This window comes from Bos grunniens, chromosome 6 (assembly GCF_055505025.1).
Source record: "Bos grunniens cultivar Pamir isolate PY7600 chromosome 6, Bosgru_T2T1.0, whole genome shotgun sequence".
Lineage (NCBI taxonomy): Eukaryota > Metazoa > Chordata > Mammalia > Artiodactyla > Bovidae > Bos > Bos grunniens.
The window spans coordinates 28,671,406-28,694,815 of NC_141170.1; the positions used below are offsets into that span (position 1 = coordinate 28,671,406).

The 23,410-nt window shown below is 39.1% G+C and overlaps 1 long non-coding RNA gene across 7 annotated transcripts in view; it reads left to right on the top strand.

Annotated features, from left to right (window-relative positions):
• The window catches only part of LOC147370475 (uncharacterized), a 71,921-nt gene that overhangs the window by 13,721 nt on the left and 34,790 nt on the right, over positions 1-23,410 (top strand). The window contains exons 2-5 of one of the 7 annotated variants that reach the window (XR_015165307.1): positions 5,495-5,578; positions 9,367-9,952; positions 13,023-13,104; positions 13,619-15,512. This is a non-coding gene — a long non-coding RNA (uncharacterized LOC147370475). The other 6 variants (XR_015165308.1, XR_015165305.1, XR_015165306.1 and 3 more) reach the window with 6 other exon arrangements.

Genomic DNA, 23,410 nt, shown 5'->3' on the forward strand with positions numbered 1-23,410 from the left:
CGATGTCTATTAACAACAAAGTGCATGTAGTTAACACTACTGTACTGTACACTCAAGCGTGTTAAGGGAGTAAAACTGATGTCATGTGCTTTTTATCACAATTAAAAAAAACAGGAGACAAATTCCAAGATGATTTTGGAGTCTAAGACATACATTAAGGATCAAAACCTAAGAAAAAAGGGGGAAGGAGCAGAATTGGACAGAAGAAAACAGTTGAATTGTTCTGAAAGCCCTACATAGACTTGCTGCTGCTGCTGCTAAGTCGCTTCAGTCGTGTCCTACTCTGTGCGACCCCATAGACGGCAGCCCACTGGGCTCCCCCGTTTCTGGGATTCTCCAGGCAAGAACACTGGAGTGGGTTGCCATTTTCTTCTCCAATGCAGGAAAGTGAAAAGTGAAAGTGAAGTCGCTCAGTCGTGTCCGACTCTTCGCGATCCCATGGACTGCAGCCTACCAGGCTCCTCCGTCCATGGGATTTTCCAAGCAAGAGTACTGGAGTGGGGTGCCATCGCCTTCTCCGACACAGACTTAGCCCAGAGCAAATAATGTCACCCCACCTGGAGCAAAATAATGTCATCCCACCCCAGAGCAAATAATGTCACCCCACCTGGAGATGAGATGACCCACCTTTGTACTCTCATTGAGCCACTGAATGCAGGCTGACCCAGGAAGGCCATGATCTTGGTCAAAGCAGCTCCCTGCCCCCAGACAGCAAAGTTCTTCCATGAAGTGGGGATCGGGTTATGGAACCCCATGTCTACGCCAACAATGGAGATAGGAAATTCAAACAACATAGGGAGAAAGTAGTGTTTCTACTTTTGAGGATGTTGTCTGTGATCCCTGAAGGAAAAATATAGGATGCATAATTCAGTGAAAATTCCAGCACACTGTAAATAGAATTCAAGAGTATTTAGCACTAATTTTAGCTTGAAAAATATGTGCTCCTTAGTTTCACACACACACATACACACACACAAATTATCTTTTAACATGACTGAAAGATCAAAAATAGATCATAGGGGAATAAGTACCAGGCATGTCATTATTTATGCTTTGTAATTTCTATACTGTTGAGTTTGTTCATAATATTATCAGTTTTTTGGTTTTCTTCCAGGATTATTTTCTTTTTATGTTATTTTGTGCATTTATAAATACAGAGTCTCTAATCCAAAATATCCTAATAACATACAATTCGAAGCTTTAAAATGTTCCTAAACGGTGATTTACTTCATGTCATTTTTCACTTTCACATAGAACAGCTTTTTTTTCATATCTTCAGCCAGAATATTTTGAGGTTTCTTAAGACCTCACTTGCTCTCTGCAGGAACTTAGATAAATTATTTATTCCTTCTAAACCTTGGCTGCCTCATCTGTAAAGTGGTGATATGATGGCATTTACTTCATAGTATTCTTGTGAGCATAAAATGATTTACTATGTTAATATATATATATGTTTATGGCAGTGGCTGGGACACAAAAACAAGTCAACTTAGTCTAACACTGGTAATCATTCTTTCATTAGTAAAAATCAGCCATTACCACATGCAACCCCTTTGCAAAATATATTTGTTGAAAGGTAACAATTTAGTAACTGAAATAAAATTTCTGACCCTAGGGGCCAGACTCCAGGACTTTTCTAAATCCGTCACAAGGTGGCCCCAAATCCATATCCCTTCAGGGCTCTGTAGTCATAGAAAATGAATCAAACAGTAAGAATTTACTACAGCAAAATTTATGGTAATAATAATAATTGAAAGTGTAGGTGGTCTCCTTAATAATCAATTGCCCACTGGTTGGAAGAAGATAGAAAAGCAAGCCTCATATGTTTGAAATGGTCAAGAAGGCTGTTAAATGTGTCTATATATTTTTCTTCAAGGCTAGTCTCAATAAAAGTGGTTAATAAATTATACTTGACATTGAACACTTCAAATAGTGCATGGCCTAGCCTGCTTGGATGAGAAAATCTCTAATCTTTACTTTTTTCCTCTTTTATAAGTTGGTTAGTTAGCAATTATTTATTTTTTGGTTTTTACCAAAAATACTTGCAAAGCCATTTCAGAACCCTTTCCTCTTTATTTTCTTCTACCTGAAACACAGAGAAAAGCTATAAATTATAAACCATGTAAGATCCTGTCAGGAAAACCACAGATTAAAGGTTTTATAAGATCATGACTAATTCATTATTTCTTTCTCTTATTTCCTTAAGATCTTAAGATGGACCCTCAAAGATGCTTTCCAGGCTAGATAATGTAATTCTAGGAGAAATGCTTGGCAATTGATTGCAACTGGTAGATATTTGAATAAATTGTAAAATAATTAATACAGTGACCATTTAAGAACTACTTTGGGCTTCCATGGTGGCTCAGACAGTAAAGCATCTGCCTGCAATGAGGGAGACCTAGGCTTGATCCCTGGAGAAGGAAATGGCAACCCACTCCAGTATTCTTGCCTGGAAAATTCCATGGATGGAGGAGCCTGGTAGGTTACAGTCCATGGGATCACAAAGAGTCAGACATGACTAAGCAACTTCACTGATTCACTGGTTACTGTGGTATAGAGGTTAAAAATATCCATCACCCTCAAAAGTTATAGATAAGAATCAGAAGTTTGGTATTCTAGTTTAATTCAATAGTGGCATAGCTTGAATAAGTCACTTCAAGATAATCAAACTTTCTTCATAGAGGTTTTTATGAGATTTGAAGTAGGTCACATGTGCTTGTAAAGTGCTGAACATTTTGCCTAGAATATGAAAGAAAAAGTGAAAATGTTTAGTCAGTCAATCATGTCCAACTCTTTGTGATCCCATGAACTGTGGCCCACCTGGCTCTTCTGTCCATGGAATTCTCCAGGCAAGAATACTGGAATGGGTTGCCATTTCCTTCTTCAGGAGATCTTCCTGACCCAGGGATTGAAACCGGGTCTCCTGCACTGCAGGCAGATTCTCTACTGTCTGAGCCACCAGGGAAGCCCTGCCTGGAACATGGTTAGGACATAATAGTATTTCTGGTTACCATCACTGCTTTCACTCTTGATACCATGGGATAATGGAAAGAATTAATTTAATCTTCAATGGAAAGATCCAAACACATCTCCGATGGTATTTCTCAACTGATTCTGAATTCAGCTTCAAAATCCAGCTCTAAATGGTGCACCATCTTCCATGTTTGTTGGTTTGGTTTTGCAGAGCAAGAAGGGGCCAGCAGGGTAGATAGCCCAGCATTGCTAGGGATTGTGCAGCCCAGAATTTAGCAAGGTGGTCTGAGTATACACTTTAGATAAAAATATAGAAAACTATATTTTCTTGAGTGAGCTTATAGACTTTTCAGAATAATCGAGAAAGACTTGATGTGCATGCTCTGCTATGTATTTGATTTTTGTCTCAGGAAAATAAGCAGAAATAAGATTAAACTGTTGAACTTACTAATCTACAGAAGTTTTTCCCTTTATCCTGTAAGAAAGTAATTTAGACAGTCTAGTTGTAGTGTAGATAAATAACAATTAATAATTAAATGTGACTCACCATATGCCCAGGATTTCCAACTAAATGTTTTATGTGAGTTGTTAAAATTATATTCTTAATTGCTTTATGGCTAGTGCTTGCAGGCAGTCATCAAGACAAAGACATTAAACAGCATTTGCAATACTATATGGAGGACACATGTTTCATATTCTCTTTATACTTTGGAGAAAGCTGTTCAGTTAAGATATGGTCACTTTCATCAAAAATGTACTTGTACACCTAAAGCATTTCAAGATGAACTCAAATGCAATATTCATACATAATCTTTTGAAACTTACCAAAACTAAAGTGTACCTTCAAAGACCAGTTTTAAAATTGGAACAAAGATTAGCATAAATGGTTATATATGTTGCACACATATACCAAGCATTCTGTTGCATATTTCATCTAATTGAAATGATAATTTTATAAGTATTATTTTGATTTAACATATAAGGTAACCAAGGGCTTGATATACTAGATTAGTAGTTTCCAAAATGTTGACTATATGCTATTTTATTATGCAACAATTGATAAATAAAAAGAAATATTTACAAAAGATGAAAAATATAAAGCATTAGGAAAAGCATAACAAAAACACTCATGAATGCACACTGTGAGCAGCAAAGCTAGAACCTTGTCACTAATACTAAATCTATGTGCTTCTTCACTGATCTGTCCCTCTGTTTCCCATCAAAGTCAGTTATAATCCTAAACTTTGATTCATTCTTACAGCTAGAAGTGTAACTATTTTCTGAAACTAGTCTAGGCATTAATTCATTTATAGATTCTTTTGGTTTGTGTAAAACTGCAGCAATGTTCAGGCAGTAATAAATTTATTGTAAACATGGTAACCATAATTTTCAGATTTTGTCCTTTCTACTTAGGATTCATCTGTTGGTTTTGTGGTTTCAATTTAGTACTTACACACGCTTTCTGGACAATCACTTACTTTACAATGATTTGATCAGAAAACTCAATTTACCATTGTCCTTTAAAACAGCTTTCTTAAAATTGTTCAAATCTGAGGCTGAACAAGAGTAGCATCAAATGCACCTTTTCATGATTTCTTTGACTTGTTTATTATGTTGTCAAAGGGAATGTTGAGAATGAGGTAAACCAAAATAATTATTTTCTGTTATGTGCCAGAACCATCAGATTACAGAAATAGCTCAGCTTTTCCTTTGGTTGCTCTCATAGTGTACCTTCTATTTGCCAGGCATTGGCTACAGGCCTTAGGCATATTATGGCATTTAATATTTCTGTCTGAATTGCTAATAATATTGATAAGATGGACCTTTCTTCCTTCCTCTGATCACATATTTATTAAGAATCTACCAAGTGGTGAAAGCTATACTGAAATCTGGAGATTCAAATATGAAAGGATATGATCCAGGATGGAAGAGACGACACAATACTAAGAGGATATGAATATGTTTATTTTTAAATTCATTTAATAAATCATTTACAAAAACCAATGGAATCTGGAATATAATGGAGTCCTAAAGAAATGTATGGAGGCACTATGGGTGTCTGGAATTCTGGATTGTGACCTTTGGTGATAGGCAGCTGCTGCTTTGAGCAAGTGTCAGCGGAAGGGAGGATGGTGGACACCTCCTCTGTCCCATGTCATCACCAGCAATACTCACACACTGAATTATAAGGGGGTAGTTGCAGAGCACTTTAACGAAGGATTGACAGCAACCAAAGGGAAAGTATGAGGTAAGCCTGAAATAGCCTCTCAAACTAGATAGTAAGGAGATGTTCAGAAGCTGAGAGGCATATGTTACAGGAATCATTTCTTCATGTACTGTATGATAATTATAAAGGATCAATATTTTAGGATTTGAATCCTAATATTTTTAATATACTGGTAATTAAATATGGAGAGGGGGATGTGTTCAAACATTCATGTGTGTGTTTGAGTACGTAGTAATATAGAGAGTTTTTCTTTTTTACAGCTTTTTAAATTAACCTTTTTCTGTCTTTTTCTAGGCGGGGACCAGACTCTACTGGGAAAACTGGGATGAGCTGATGGGAGGAATTTTGTCATCTTTGTGCTAACCTAGACACATCATTGTGAGTTCATCAAGGAAAATTGCAAAGTCATGATTGTTAAGCAGTTTTTCTTTTTGGTACCATCCCACCTTCATTCCCAAGCTTCTTTGCTTCTCCCTTGTTCTTGCATCTTGGCACCTACAGCTTTATCAATGCTCTCTGGCAAACCAGAGCCTGCTCTCCAGAGCCTCCTGTCTCTCCTTCCAAATAAAAATTACCTCCACTCCTCCCCCATATCCACCCCTTCTTCAGTGTTGCAGATAAAATAGTTATTAATCTGATTATGGTGCTTGATGATAAGATAAATGAACGGGCTGTAGCTTTTATCAATGAACATTAAAGAGAATTTGCAGAACTATAAGCCATCTCTATTACAAAAATGTGCTCAATCATTAAGTCATGTCTGACTTTTGTGACCCCATGGACTGTACCCACCAGGCTCCTCTGTCCATGGGATTCTGCAGGCAAAAATACTGGAGTGGGTTGCCATTTCCTCCTCCAGCGGATCTTCCCACCCACTCCTCCCCCAGCCACCAGGGATGGAACCCATGTCTCCCCTCACTCCACACATACACTCCCATGCTGAAAGTAAAATGAAAGAAAGGAGCTTTTCCATCACATGCAATTCCTTGCTTCCACTCCTCTCCCTTCTGCAACCTATATTTTCATGCACAGAGTTTTAGTGTGGGAGAGGTTTGTGTGTATGTTCTAACAGAGTACTCTTAAATGCCAAGCTCTACTTCCCAGAAGTGTCCTGTAGGTTGATGCATTGTTTTATGCAAAGGAATGAAACCTTGCTATTAGAAGGGAATATGATATTGATTTGACCAGGATGAGGTTTAGAAAATAATGTAAAGAACTAATAACGTTATTCAGTATTTTAAATGTTTTTGTTTCTCTCAGTTATAAATAATCACCCTGCATCAGAATTCAACTACTAAACAGAAGGATGAAACATCACTCTTACTTCTTTTGTAGTCAAAGCATATTTCCAACCACATCAAAATAAAACAACTTACAGAAATACTTTTGATTTTAAACACAGGATGGTGCAGTGGAATTAGCTTAATTCTAGTTTAAGCTTCTGAAAGGCTCCTAGAACTAACTCTGCCACTCTTAGTCTGGCATACAGTTGGGTGGCTCCATTACAGATGGAAAAACTGCCCAGAAAGGGTAGGAGGTTACTCAACATATTAAGTAGAATCATAAAAAAGAACCAAGGGTCTCTGACTCACAGTCCAGTGTTTTCTAAAGGCAGACCATACTTAGATCTTTAGATTCATTGCCAACAAACACAACTAACCATAGGGACTGAGATCAGGCCACTTGGGAAAAGTATACAAGAGCTGTAACCTCTTGAGCAAGCATAAAGCGTATCCCAGAAATATGGTGACTCACTTTGTTTGGCTTCCCAGGTGGCTCAGTGGTAAACAATCTGCCTACCAATGCAGAAGATGCAGGAGAATCCGCCTGCCAATGCAGGAGATACAGGAGACGTGGGTTTGATCCCTGGATCAAGAAGATCCCCTGGAGTAAGAAATGGCAACCCACTCCTGTATTTTTGCCTGGGAAATCCCATGGACAGGGGGGACTGGTGGGCTATAGTCCATGGGTCACAAAAGAGTCAGACACTATTGAGTGACTGAGCACGCACATGCACAAATCTGTTCATTGCAACATAACACTAAGGGGAGGTGAGGGGCAGAGCATCAGGGGTTGCATTATCACCATCCTGCAACCAAACTAGGATGCAGGGTGTTGATGCTTGTGTCCAAAAAGAGAAAACAACATAAGACGAAAGCAATGCAAACCAAGGAACTTTAATGTGGACAACTGGGCTATGGAAAGATAAATAATTTTACAATCTATTGAACTCCCAGAGTGTTTCTTTTCTTTATGTGTTTTTTTTTAACTTTTTATTTAATATTGGACTATAGTCAATTTGCAAAGTTGTGATAGTTTCAAGTGCAGAGAAGAGCAGCTGAACTGTATACGTATTCATTCTGCCCCAAACTCTCTTCCCATCCAGCCTGCCACATAATACTGGGCAGAGTTCCATGTGCTATACAGTAGGTCCTTGTTGGTTATCCATTGTAAGTATAACAGTGTATACATGTGGATGAAAGAGATGTATTTTTGTAGACAAAATAATTAAAAATTTTTTTTCTCTCTCTCTTTTTAAAAGAACTGCCTTAGTTTTTACTTTCCTAAGATCAGAAACTAAACAAGGCTTTGGGTCCTGGTAGTTCATCTGTGGAGAGATTCAGGACACCAGAGAAAAGAAACAGAGAAATGGAACAGGGAAGTGTGTAAAGTCAGTGTAAGCAAGCATTCCTCATTGAGTTGCTGCTGTGGACAACAGGATCTCTATTTCCCTGGAGTTTCCAGGAAGCAGACAATGTTGGGGGATTAATATTCTCCTTTAGAGGTCTGGAGTCTGGAGTAGATAACCGTCAGTTCTCCTCATCCAGCCAGTGGTTGAGGATGGCTCCCAGGGGCACAGGGGCATTATCCTGCCTTCCTCCCCCCACTCCTCAGCCCCCAGCTCCGGGCCAGCTGTTCTTGCACACTAGTCAGGCACACTCCCACTACCTTAGTGAAAGCTGTGAAAGTGGAATGCAGAAAGATGCCAGCTCTTGATGTGGAAGTTCCCAGTGCAAGGCTGCTGAGATTATTGTCCGGCGCTCTTCCCCACTGCAGTGACCGAAATCAGAGGAACACCGAGGCGTATGTGACCTAGAAAACAATAGAGGTATACGCCTCCCAGCTCTCAACCTAAGATGTTTTCTTCCTTCGGAGGGTAGTTGTAATAATAGGGTTGTAAACAAGATCAGGAGAATGGGACAGAGACTGACTTGATCTCAAAGAAGCATCTAGGAATTTGAACTAAATTATTTTTGATTGGCTATTCTCTATTATTTTGAGTTGCTATTCTCTGTTTTATCAGAACATTAGCAAATTTTCACTATGAATAAGTCAAAGCTCATTATCCTAATTCTCTCTGAACATTTTTTATTTTGAAACTTTCTACTGCCAATAGCCAGATCCAAAGCATTGACTATTAAAATAGTTCTATAGGTCATTAGGGCTTCCCTGATAGCTCAGTTGGTAAAGAATCCATTTACAATGCAGGAAACCTCAGTTCGATTCCTGGGTCAGGAAGATATGCTGGATAAGGGACAGTATTCTTGGGTTTCCCTTATGGCTCAGCTGGTAAAGAATTCACCTGCAATGTGGGAGACCTAGGTTCCATGCCTGGGTTGGGAAGATCCCCTGGAGAAGGGAAAGGCTACCTACTCCAGTATTCTGCCTGGAGAATTCCATGGACTCTGTAGTCCATGGGGTTACAAAGCACTGGACACGACTGAAAGACTTTCACTTACTTACTGACTTTATAGGTCATCATGGTTGCCCAACAGAAAGAACTTCCAGGTGATTCTGCACATTTCATCATCAAATTCAAAATAGGGGCAACTCCTAGAGATGCATTTGAGGAGCATCTACAGGGACTTCAACTGTGGTATAATTTTTTATTTCCTAAAGCAGAACAACTATTTACTAGATTATTTTTACATCATTCTTAACTTCCAAAATATTTTATAATAATTTTAAGCTACTGGGTTGAAAAGAAAGAAAGGATTGTACACTTCTTTATGATTATTTACCTGTCAAGACAGAGAATGTTTTATTAGCTCTACAGCTACTGACACGACTTAGCAGCAGCAGCACCTATAAATGATAATCACTAAAACAATAGAATAGATCATGCAGAGATTTCATGCAAGTTCTTTTGTTCATTTACTTAATAGGAAAGAATAATTACATGATTGAGAGGCAATGATGAATATTCTTCCAAAAGAAGTTTTTGCAGAATATATGACCTCTCTTTAAACGTCTGCCTGGCTGAGACCCTACACCATAATTTTCTTCACAAAGTAGATGCACATATCTCTCCTTCCAGGGTAGGTCATCAACCTACCTTTGGCTTTCCCTTGGTATTTTCCTTTTTCCTTCTTATTTACTAATCAGTTCAATTCAGTTGCTCAGTCATGTCTGACACTTTGTGACCCCACGGACTGCAGCCCATCAGGCTTCCCTGTCCATCACTATTTACTAATAGTCAAAGCTTTTTTTTCTTTTTAATATATGTTAAAATTTATTTTATTTTTGGCTGTGCTGGGTCTTCAGTGGTGTGTGGGCTTTGCTCTGGTTACAGTGAGCAGGGGTTCCTCTTGGTTGCAGTGCATTGGCTCTTCAATGGATGGCTTCTCTTGTTTCCGAGCACCGGCTGTAGGTGCCTGGGCTTCAGTAGTTGTGGCGCACGGACCCAATGGCTCTGCAGCATGTGGAATCCTCCCAGACCAAGGATCTAACCTGTGTCCCCTCCATTGGCAGGTGGGTTCTTATCCACTGTACCACCAGGGCATTCTGAACTTGTATTTTTAGATTGCCAGGAGATGGGTGCTTATATTCAATATGATATTGTCTTTGTTAATATACTCATAACCTTACCAGTCAACTTGACTTGCCTCCAGTTATGTCCTATAAATCATAATCTTTTGCTCATATGTTCAGCACTGTCTAATTTCTGAGCATTCACTAATTCACTAATCACTGAGAATTCACTTTAGAAGGTGGAACTGATGCTCTAGAATTTGCAGTACTACTGCCTACATAGCTTCTTTTGAAATTTTCAGGAGGGTGATGCATTAATTTTGAAGCATTCTAACATGACATAGATATTTTATATCATAGATATAAATAGATATATAAATAAATATCATAGATATTTTGTAACCTCTCACTCAGTGTCCTCAACATTTCTATTATAGTGTTGGATCAATATTTGACTAACATTTACTTCAAAGTTATGTGAGACTCTTGAAACAACTCTGCAGGGAGAAAAAGATAAAAACATTAACAGGGCCCGCAAATAGCAATCAATATTGCTCTTTTAAAAAAATTGCATGCTTATTTCCAAGGAGATGGCAACCATTAGTATAGGTAGTTGCATCTTTAAATAAGTATCGTCTTGTATTACTGGTGAGTAAAATTTAAAAGGAAATTATGGGCTTTTCAAACTTCTCCATGTCCCTATTGGAATATAAAAGCATATTCCTGAACAACCATAGGATTTCCATAAGCTGATGAAAAGATTACTCAGGAGGTGAAATACTCTAGACCACAAACCACTTACATATGACTGCGTTAAAATTATGTAAATGTCCTATTTTAAAAGCACTCATATCATCAAGAAAATAAATTTATTGTGCAAAAGTCATTTAATCCCTGACTCTTCCCTGAAATGTCTGCAGGCAATTCATTGAATTCAATTTCATGAAATACTGTTCTGAAGGAGATTTGTAGATTTCAAACAGATTTATTATAACGACTGTAAACATTCTTTTGGATTCATTTTCTTTGCTGTCCTCATGCAGAAAAGAATTCTATATCAATATAAGGACTTTTTGCTAGTGTGCATTCCACTGATTGCTTGCAGTTCTTTGATGAGCAAATCCCAGTGTATCTGACTCCAGCCATGTTTGTGGCCACTTAACCAGACTCTGTAGATTGCAACCTGGTCCCTGGTTATTTCTATGGTCTAAAGACTGGTCCAACCAACCACACTTGGTTCCATTAATTATGTGGACACAGGCCTTGAGCAAAGAGTATTACCAGATGAAATGAGTGGACTATATGGTGGTTGACTTGGTGGGCCCAGCAGAAGGTGATGAAAACACTGAATTGGCAACAGATCTCCAAAAGCAGCAGTATACAGCACTCCACCCTGGATAACATCTCTATTGAGCTATTACTCAATACAAACTGGTGAATGATCTTGACAATTACCATAAAACTCTGATCTTTAAATGTGCAAATATGTATTGTGAATGACAAAGATGCAATTAGTCCATTCTTTTGTGAAAGTGAAAGTTGTTCAGTTGTGTCTGACTCTTTGCAACTGTATAGTCCATGGAATTCTCTAAGCCAGAATACTGGAGTGGGTAGCCTTTCCTTTCTCCAGGGTTTCTTCCCAACCCAGGGATGGAACCCAGGTCTCCCACATTGCAGGTGGATTCTTTACTAGCTGAGCCAGGAGTGAAGCCCAAGAATACTGGAGTGGGTAGCCTTTCCCGTCTCCAGCGTATCTTCCTGACCCTGGCTTATAGAAATCCTACCAGGGTCTCCTGCATTGCAGGAGGATTCTTTACCAACTGAGCTATCAGGGAAGCCCATTCATTCCTTTGGAGCTCCTAAAATCTTAAATGAAATTAATTTCTGTGCTGAACACAGTACTTAGTGCTTAGTTCCCAATCTCAGAGGCAAATAGCTTAACCTTAGAATACTATAAACCAGGAAAAACCTGGGAATACAAAGATCTACTTTTTGTCATTGAAGAGTTCATAAGCTAGAGCAAGATAGATATTTTATAATATAGATATTAATAGAGTTGCAAGGAGCTTCAGAGTGCATATCATGCTCACTATCTAAAAACAGAGAAAAGTTAATATTATATAAATTAATATTGGGTAAATTGATAATATTATCCAACTCTAAAGGCTGTTATGAGGACTAACTGCAGACTGATAGGAAGACTGTTCAAAATAATTCTTGGTACATGTTATATGCTAGCAATTATTTTCACTTGTTATCATTATGGAAATTCCACACTTCCTTGTGTTTAGTCCCTGTATGGTAGCAGCTATCATTCAATGGATGCCTACTACATACCATATATCTTATTCCAAATAATAATTGTTAATCCTTTTAATAACTCTCTGAAGTATCTGTCATAGATCCTGATTTTTAAATGGAAAATTCAACATTCTGAAATTAAATAATTTTCCCAATTTTAGCTGCAGTAAATCTGGATTGAAAATTCAGCCTCTACTTTTCTACTAAACTACACAGTCCCGTGGATAGAGATCACTAATGGAGAATTGGGATTAAACTGCTTAGTTCTCCGGCAGTTCTGTTCTCTGAGGGATTGGCTTTCTTTAAACATTATTTATTTACTGTATTTGTTTTTGGCCATGCTGGGTCTTTGTTGCTGCATGTCAGCTTTCTCTAGTTGCATTGAGCAGGGGCAGTCCTCTGTTGTGGAGCGCCGGCTTCTCATTGCTGTGGTTTCTCTCGCTATGGAGCATAGGGAAGCTCCGGGTGTACGGGCTTCAGTAACTGCAGCACGCAGGCTCGGCACTTGCAGCTTGTGGGCTGAGTTACTCTGCAGCACGTGGGATATCCCTGGACTAGGGATCAAAACCATGTCCACTGCACTGGTAGATGGATTCTTAACCACTGAACCACTGGGAAGTCTGGGATTATCTCTTTCAATCCACCCTTTGTTCCTTTTTGAAGCAAAGACAGACACTTGAGATAGTGAACTATTATAACGTATAGGGAACGGCAAATATATACAAACTAAACTCAGTACATTTTTCTAGCACTTCCTCTCTTTTTACAGGTGGCCTGTAAAGAAGATGGAGTCTGTAATCCTCCATGAGTGGGAAAAAAAGCATTTGAACATTACACTTCCACATCCAATGGTTTGTAGGAAAATCTATATTTCTAGGTATATCATGTCATGTTCATAAGACAGGATTAATAATCTCAGTTCATCCCAAAGCACTGAGCAATCAGGAGAGAACTGGATAAACATGATCCATGAGGAATAGAGCTGAATGAAGCCATAGGGAAGAGGCATGCTTTGCTTAGGCAGGACTTGCACTGATGATCTGACCAGCCTACTCTTTGTCTGTTTCAGTGCTATGTCCTTCTCAAAGTAAACTAAGTAAGCAAAATAAGCTGTGATTAAACTGGGTTTTTAACAATACTCAGCTGTCTTTTAGAATGGGCAGCTGTGTTTATTTTCAAGTTTTAAAACTTAGATATGTATGTGTGTGGGTGTGCATGTGCACATTTTCCTTTTTTTAAAGGTAATAAATGGTTAAAATTTATTAAAATGGTAACTGTGTGTCAGGACTGTCTATTGCTTTACATTATTTCATTTAATCTTTGCAACAGTTCTATTAGTTAAGTATTATTATTCCATTTTCACAGATGAGGAAACTGAGACCCAAAATAACAAGGCCTGGTAGGGTATATGAGATCATAAAGCTAGTAAAAATTACAAGCTAGACAGCCAAATGCAGACCTGGAGTTTTTGTGTGTGATGTTAGACCACTTTCTGTGTTCCTCAGAATATTTGAAAAATAATTGAGAAATAAATGTCACATAATTGCATTGCTAAGATATATGCCAAAGCCTTTGACTGTGTGGATCACAATAAACTGTAGAAAATTCTGAAAGAGATGGGAATACCAGCCACTTAACCTGCCTCTTGAGAAACCTGTATGCAGGTCAGGAAGCAACAGTTAGAAGTGGACATGGAACAACAGACTGGTTCCAAATAGGAAAAGGAGTCCATCAAGGCTGTATATTGTCACCCTGCTTATTTAACTTCTATGCGGAGTACATCATGAGAAACGCTGGGCTGGAGGAAGCACAAGCTGGAATCAAGATTGTTGGGAGAAATATCAATAACCTCAGATATGCAGAAGACACCGCCCTTATGGCAGAAAATGAAGAGGAACTAAAAAGCCTCTTGATGAAAGTGAAAGAGGAGAGTGAAAAAGTTGGCTTAAAACTCAACATTCAGAAAACTAAGATCATGGCATCTGGTCCCATCACTTCATAGCAAATAGATGGGGAAACAGTGGAAATAGTGGCTGACTTTATTTTTCTGGGCTCCAAAATCACTGCAGGTCATGATTGCAGCCATGAAACTAAAAGACACTTACTCCTTGGAAGGAAAGTTATGACCAACCTGCTGCTGCTGCTAAGTCGCTTCAGTCGTGTCCAACTCTGTGCGATCCCATAGATGGCAGCCCATCAGGCTCCCCCATCCCTGGGATTCTCCAGGCAAGAACACTGGAGTGGGTTGCCATTTCCTTCTCCAATGCATGAAAGTGAAAAGTGAAAGTGAAGTCACTCAGTCGTGTCCGACTCTTTGCGACCCCGTGGACTGCAGCCTACCAGGCTCCTCCGTCTATGGGATTTTCCAGGCAAGAATACTGGAATGGGGTGCCATTGCCTTCTCCAATGACCAACCTAGACAGCATATTAAAAAGCAGAGACGTTACTTTGCCAACAAAGGTCCATCTAGTCAAGGCTATGGCTTTTCCAGTAGTCATGTATGGATGTGAGAGTTGAACTATAAAGAGCGCCGAAGCATTGATGCTTTTGAACTGTGGTGTTGGAGAAGACTCTTGAGAGTCCCTTGGACTGCAAGGAGATCCAACCAGTCCATCCTAAAGGAGATCAGTCCTGGGTGTTCATTGGAAGGACTGATGTTGAAGCTGAAACTCCAATACTTTGGCTACCTGATGTGAAGAGCTGACTCATTTGAAAAGACCCTGATGGTGGGAAAAATTGAGGGCAGGAGAAGGGGACGACAGAGGATGAGATGGTTGGATGGCATCACTGACTCGATGGACATGGGTTTGGGTGGACTCCAGGAGTTGGTGATGGACAGGGAGGCCTGGCGTGCTGTGATCACAAGCAGTTGGACATGACTGAGTGACTGAACTGAATTGAAGAGATAGTCAGTCTGTATTTTGAAGCTTTTGTGTACATAGCGAATACTTTGCCAATTCAAAGTTTTCACATTTTTCACTTGATGCATCATAATGCACAATTTAAGCTATTTTAAATTGTTTGAACATGATGTTTTCTTCATTTACCATGAAGAAAATCATTTATTTTACAACTTCCATGTTTTTAAGAATTTATGGTACCTTCATTTTTCTCGTAAAAATCTTACATTGATATCTTTGTGTTTAAAGTTTCTAATGCAGTTATGTAAGATTAAATTTTAGGATATATTTTTGGAAGTCTAATTCCTATCCCAAAGACATGATTTTGTTTTAATGCTCCAGATTTTTTTTAATAAAAAATAATTTAAAACTTCCCATGAGACTTTGTCTGTTCTTTTTGTTGACCCCTTATTTGCCCTTTTGCAATGGCTTTACCTCCCAAAGAATTTCAAATGTCTAATCATTTAGAGTTAGAAGACAAGTTCATTTCAAAATAAAGGCCACTGTTTAGCTGATATTAATTTAACAAGTTAGTGTTTGCAATTCTTGAAATGTATTTTCTCCCAAGTAATTTTACTCATTAAATGCAGGCTTTGTTTTCTTGAGTACTTCTGGATCAAGCGCTGACTATGCTGCCACTTACCCCAGTAAGTCTGGCTTTCCAGTCTCTCTCTTCCAAGCTTTCACATTCTGACTGTCTCACAATATTACTCAACCGTGACTTCTATCTTGGTTCAAGCTAGATCTACTGCTTTCTTAGCTTTTCTGGTGGCTGAAGGCTTGCTTTCAGTGGAACAGAGGTCTGGACAAATAGGCTTTGCATTTGAGGGTGTCTGCTTGTCCTCCCAAGTCCTCTGACTTCCCCTGCGGGTTGGGCTGTGTGGTCAGACTTTTACTTGGAGTTGTTCTGTAACATATCATGTCTAGGCAGGTGGGAAAGGAAAAATCTTCCAACCCACAAAATGTCTCATAAGCATGACCAGAGCATAATTCAAAAGCCTGGAGATAAGTAGAACTATTATTATTCTCAATACCATAATTCAGCACTTAACAAATTCACCATGAAGAGATAAGCTCCACAAAGAATCCGCAATTGCAGGCGGATTCTTTACCATCTAAGCCACCAGGGAAGCCCTTTCAATTGCACACTTAGTGCTAAATCCACATTGCCAACAAAAGATAGAATAACACAAGTTAACTGGCAAATAAGTCTAAACCTTTTAATAAAAGGACCGGGAAAAGCTCAAAAAGTTGCAAAGATGATGGCCATGGGAGCTTGCAGAAGATCATTAGAGACTAACCGTACTGTCCATGACAGCTTCCTGTTTAGATATTGGTATCAGCCTTATAGAAATAGAGATCAGAAGGAGTAGAATCCTGTGAAACAAGCTCAGGACTAGGAGATAAGAATTAGAAAACCTGGGGTCTAATCCTAGCCTTGACTATTACTTTATTTATTTGAACAAATTATTTAACTTTTGTTTCTCAATAACAAGTGCTAACTATGAGAGAAATTACAATAACAAGTACTAACTATAAGAAAAATGACAAAGCAATCCTTTCAAGTAAAATTCTTGATCTGAAGAAGATGTAGGAATAGAAGTCACTGTTCAGCTTTCAGTTCATATCATCTTTTAAATGTGTGTACATGTTTTAATGTCAATATTGACAAAGCTTTATGAAAAAATGGAAACGGTTGCCACATTCCAGTATTTAACAGTTTAAATCATTCTAAAATGTTGGCCAACTGGCGGAGGCGTTAACAGAGATCAAAGCCTCATGAAGGTATTAACTGAGCTTCACATGTCTTCAATTATTCATTTCCCAAAAGAAGGAACATACAGACTCATTTTATTAAACAGATGTTGACAAATTTTTGGAACCATAGAAAAGGAAATAGACAATCTTTTTCAAAACGCTTTTAGACATTTATCTGTAATTCTTGGTGAAAATTCTTAGCACAAAAAGTATCCTGGCTGAGGCATGGGAGGTCAGGGAACATAGTAGAGAGGTAATGGAATAATCTAGGGATAGACAGCCAAGAGCTTGGAAGACTTACAAATTCACTGAAGCAAATATGGCTTGAGTGTCTCTGACCAAAATCTTGATCTTAGATAGGAAAACTAGAAAATAAAATGGAATACAGTGTGGAATGCATATTCATTTAAAGCCAAACAGTCTAAGTAAAATATAAACCCCATTTTGTAATGGGTATATAGCAAAAAGTTCCTCCGAAACTAATGCATTATACAACTTAGCAGAGAAGCATGTTATTATTATTTTTTGTTTTGTTTTTTGGCCACATGGTGCAGCCATGGCCCACATGGTATCCTAGTTCCCCAACCAGGGTTTGAACCATGCCCCCTGAAGTGGAAATGCAGAGTCTTAACCGATAGACCTTCAGGAAAGTCTCAGAAGTCTGTTATTATTGATAAAGGGGATCCTTTCATTTCTAGCACAATTATTTATTCTAAAGTGAGAGAGAAAAATAGACCTATATTAGTATATCTCCAAGGATCTCATCAATCAGTACTTGGAAAACTATGCTGAAAAGGAAATCGACATCTTTTTGCTTGACAGAAAAATAAGATAGTAAAATGCTAGGCTGGAGGCCCATATTTATATTTTCTGTCATCAGTTTGCAATTTACAAGTGGGTTATATTCTAAAATTTTGCATCCAAGTTGGGTTGTTAGTATTTGACATGTTTTCTGTCTAGAAATAACGTGCTGAATGCTGGATTGCTTCACAGAATAATCCCTTTTCTGACACAGCATCAACACACACGCACATGCATATACACATAAATCCATAACCTTTCTAATCCCAAATATGAGGCAGTATGATATAGCACAGATTTTAGTGATGGAACACAATAACACCCACCAGTAATCACTTGGGGGTAAATTAGTGGCCTTAAGAAATATGTTTAATTTCTGTCAATTTTATTTTACTCATTTTGAAAATGGAAATCATAAACTTCCTCATAGAGTGGTTAGTTGTCAGCCTTAAGTAAGGCAAGGTAAGCAAAAGTTCTTTTTACATTGCATTATCCTCCAAAATGTTAATTATTAATGTTCTCTAGTACTCTATAGTTTAGCTCCTCTTTGGATTTAATCATCCTTGGTAAACAAAGCTGATAACTAAGCACTATTTATAATGTCTCCATAGAGAAAAGTGCATTGTGTGCCTAGAAGGGGCCACAGCAGGTTATGAAGTATGGTGTCCCCAGCTGTGGTGCTGCCAGTCAGCCATCTGGCCTGTAGAAATATTTTTTCACTGTATCCTTTCCTTTTCTTGGCTCTAATGATCGCTGTTTCCCAGAAAGCAATGTATATCTATTCTCATCCCTCTGGTGGGCCCATGTCCTGTGTTTACCATATTCTTCTTTTTTTTTTTTTCCAAAATTGCCTTGGCTCTAGCTGTTCCATGCATCTGAGATTTATTTCTATAGATGGGAAAACAGTGGAAACAGTGTCAGACTTTATTTTTGGGGGCGTCAAAATCACTGCAGATGGTGATTGCAGCCATGAAATTAAAAGATGCTTACTCCTTGGAAGAAAAGTTATGACCAACCTAGATAGCATATTGAAAAGCAGAGACATTACTTTGCCAACAAAGGTCCGTCTAGTCAAGGCTATGGTTTTTCCAGTGGTCATGTATGGATGTGAGAGTTGGACTGTGAAGAAAGCTGAGTGCAGAAGAATTGATGCTTTTGAACTGTGGTGTTGGAGAAGACTCCTGAGAGTCCTTTGGACTGCAAGGAGATTCAACCAGTCCATTCTGAAGGAGATCAGCCCTGGGTGTTCTTTGGAGGGAATGATGCTAAAGCTGAAGCTCTAGTACTTTGGCCACCTCATGTGAATAGTTGACTCATTGGAAAAGACTCTGATGCTGGGAGGGATTGGGGGCAGGAGGAGAAGGGGACGACAGAGGATGAAATGGCTGGATGGCATCACTGACTCAATGGACATGAGTTTGGGTGAACTCCGGGAGTTGGTGATGGACAGGGAGGCCTGGGGTGCTGCAATTCATGGGGTCGCAGAGAGTCGGACATGACTGAGCGACTGAACTGAACTGAAACTGTTAGAAGGCACGACCCATATTTTGCACCTGTACACTCAGGGTACCTAGCACAACTTTAGGAACAAAACTGGCACTTGACCAATGCCAAGTAGAGACCAGGAGGGCACCTTCTAGATAAAGTTAATGCTATCATAGAGCAAGAAGGTGAAAACAGCCCTGTTGTCTCCAAGAAGTGTTGGGTTGGCCAAAAGTTTGTTTGGGTTTTTCTGTAAGATGGTATGGAAAAACCCAAATGAAAAATTTGGCCAACCCAATATTATACAGATTGAAGGAAAGGCAATAAATCCAAACCACATGGCAGAGTGGTAGTGATGCATAAAAGATTTATGAGCCATGGCCAAGCCTGAAGATATTTGAGAAGCAAATCACTTAGTAAAAATGCTTAGTAAGAGTATTTACTCTAGAAACAGAGAAGTTCCTGAGATCCAGAAGTTTAGAAAGATAATTTTTTAATGGGAAAAAAAAAAAGAATTTATTTGGAAGTCATTTTCAGGGGAATCAATTTAGGTTCATTCTATACTGACTAAATCTAAGAAATTATATCATTCAGGCTATAAAGTAGGTATCTAACTCTGACTTGTCATCTGTACCACCTACAACAGATAGATAATTACCTCTCCTTTATATATTTTGAGCTGTGTTGACTTAACTAAAAGCTTAAATCATAAATACAATAGTTAATATTTTAAACACATGCTGCTTTGAGCCAAGACTATTTCACCTGCTTTGTATGGATTATGATATTTTATCATTGCACGAATGTAATGATTTAGGCACCACTGAGGAAACTGTTGCACGTTTGATCCCTGGGTTGGGAAGATCTCCTGGAAAAGAAAATGGCCACCCACTCCAGTATTCTTGCCTGGAGAATCCCATGGACAGAGGAGCCTGGTGGGTTACAGTCCATGGGGGCACAAGGAGTCGGACACAACTGAAGTGACTTAGCACTGCATGAGGAAACTGCAGCTGAGAAATTTTAAATATCTTGCCAAGGCTGAACAAGTGGTGAAACCAGGGTTGAACTCAATAATCCATATTTCCAAACCACCTTTCTCATCCACTATGACATAACACCATCCAAATATGAAGAACCCTTACTTACTTAGGTGTGCTTATTCTGTGTTTTGATGGGGAAAAAAAATCTCACCTCCCTCTATGTTAATGCATATGTTGTCCTCTGCTCCAGATGCATTACAGTCATCCTTTATATTGGATTGGCTTGCAAGTTTGTTCAGAGTTTTCCATAACATGTAACTGAAAAACGCAAACGAACTTTTTGGCCAACCTAATACGTTTAACTCCCAAATGCCCTGTCTGCTGGTCTTTCCTTCTTGCCTCATTTCCCACACTTTATCCAGTTGAAAACATTGCACAAGGGCTCATCTGCCCATTGGTGGTCTGTGGCTAGTCTGGGTTATGTGTTAGCGGGAGACAGAGAGCAAGCGGTCTGGCAAGTAAAGGAGTTGGTTTAGTTTCATTCTAGTCCTGTCCTTTTCTAAAACCCTTAAGTCATGATCCAAAACAGTGCCTAATCCTCTGCCTGGCTTCTCACCAAGACTGTCTTCGAGACTAGGCGTACCGAGGCTGAGGTCAGGGTGTGTGACTTTTCATCTTTCACAGGAGATGTAAGGAGGAGCTCGTAACTGAGGGGGAAGCAACTTCTACTGTGTGTTCACTTTGCACCAGTCTAGCTACTCTATATAAACTGTTTCCTGTGACCTTTACAACAGCCTTTGGGAGTGGGAAGTACTCTAATTATCTCAGAGGGAAACGAGGTGGTCCTAGTTCTAGAAAAATGTCCGCATTTACAGCACCGTTTAAATACTTATTTATCAGCTGCACTGGGTCTTCATTGAGGCACACAGGCTTTTTCTACTTTTGGCGCATGGGAGCTTCTCTCTAGTTGCAGCAGGTGGGCTTCTTGTTATAGCGTGCAGGCTTCCCTTGTTGCAGAGCACGATCTCTTTAGTCATGGTGTATGTGGGTTTAGTTGTTTCCTGGCATGTGGGATCTTAATTCCCCAACCAGGGATCAAATCCAGATCCCCTGCATTGGAAATCAGATCCTCAGCCACTGGACCACCAGGGAAGTCCCTCACACCACTTTAAATGGCAGAACAAGAATCAAGCTTACTTGATTCCCAAGCCTGTCCTCTTTTTCGCTATGTCAGTTACATCCCCAGGGCTGGGAGTTATCCAAGGGTAAAGAGTTATGGGATTACAAGCTCCCTGCATGAGTGAAGTGAAGTGAAGTTGCTCAGTTGTGTCCGACTCTTTGCGACCCCATGGACACTAGCCTACCAGGTTCCGTCATCCATGGGATTTTCCAGGCAAGAATACTGGAGTGGACTGCTATTTCCTTCTCCAGGGGATCTTCCTGACCCAGGGATCAAACCTGGGTCTCCTGCATTGCAGACAGACGCTTTACTGTCTGAGCCACAAGGGAAGAGTACCTTTTAATAATAAAACCTACCCTTTTGTGAGCAATTGCTAAGTACCAGGCTCTTTGCTGAGAGCTTTGCATGTGTCTGCTTAATTTAATACCTCACAACTCTATGAAATAGATACTGTCATGCTTATTAAGTATCAGGCACTGTTCTAAAATCTTGATAGGAATTACTTCATTTAATCTTCATGACAACCCTGTAAAGTAGCCATCATTATCCTGTTTTACAGAAGAGGAAAATAAGGCACCGAGTGAGTGAATCACTTGCTCAGTATCACACAACGATGAAAGGGTAGGATGCACTGTAGAGACCACACTTCTGTGCTCACTGAGCTCAGCTGCCTCTTACCATTTGTGTTGTCACCAGAGCCCTCTTCCTAAAATGTGGATCCAGTTGTGTCTATCCTCCTCCTAAAGATCTGCAATCATTTCCCATTATTTTGAGATAAATTTCAAAAATATTTGCTCAGGCTCCTAAAGATCTGCAATCATTTCCCATTATTTTGAGATAAATTTCAAAAATATTTGCTCAGGCTCCTAAAGATCTGCAATCATTTCCCATTATTTTGAAATAAATTTCAAAAATATTTGCTCAGGCTCCTAAAGATCTGCAATCATTTCCCATTATTTTGAAATAAATTTCAAAAATATTTGCTCAGGCTCCTAAAACTTTGACTTGCTATATTCTATTCTATTTCTCCTTCTTTTGATTAGCTGTTCCATCTACTCTAGACTAACTGCCACTCCTAAACTAGCCAGCCATACTCAGAAATTTGTGATTTTTTTTTCCCCACAGACTGGAAGACTCTTCTTCAGGTTGCAGAATCCAAATCAATATTCAAGCTTCCCATAATGCCTTCCTTGTTTCTTTTCACAGAGCAACCCCCTCCTTCTGCACTTAATGTATACCTACATAATATCATGTCTTTGACCCTGCTCTGCATTATATTGTAATGTTTGTTCCTCTCCCATTCTTATGAGATCCTGTATCTCTTGAGGTCATGGACTGTGTCTTATTCACATCCCAGTGTCTAGCATTTATATAGATTGTTGACATTCATGAACATTCTTGAATGAACAAGTGTATGAGCAAGTGAATGAAGGTCTGAATATATTTTTAACTTTGAGAGAAAAAAAGAAGTTCTAAGTGTACTTACTCTGAAGTAAAATTCAGAGTAAGTAAACAAAAATTACTTCTGTATTGTGTGTGTGTTACTGATAAGAGTGCAGCAATATTTTATCTTTTTGATAAAATTGGCGCATCAGAAGTATTCACTTGTTCAACAAGATTTTGATGCAAAGGAGTTTTTCCTTAGTTGGAGAGATGAATAAAGGGGGCCCTATGATATTAGAGGACTTTCCTGGTGGCTCAGATGGTAAAATGTCTGCCTACAATGCGGGAGATCTGGATTCAATCCCTGGGTTGGGAAGCTCTCCTGGAGAAGGAAATGGCAACCCACTCCAGTATTCTTGCCTGGAAAATCCCATGGACGGTGGAACCTGGTAGGCTACAGTCCATGGGGTCCCAAAGAGTCAGATACGACTGAGAAACTTTACTTTTTATGATATTAGATGAAGACAGAGAGCACTGTTTTCTCAAACAGTTTTGAACATAACTCAAGGAACTGATATTACATCTTAACTCCATGAATTTTTGTTGTTGTTATAATACTTCCTATCTGTATTACTGGGCTTCCCTGGTGGCTCAGATGGTAAAGAATCCCGCT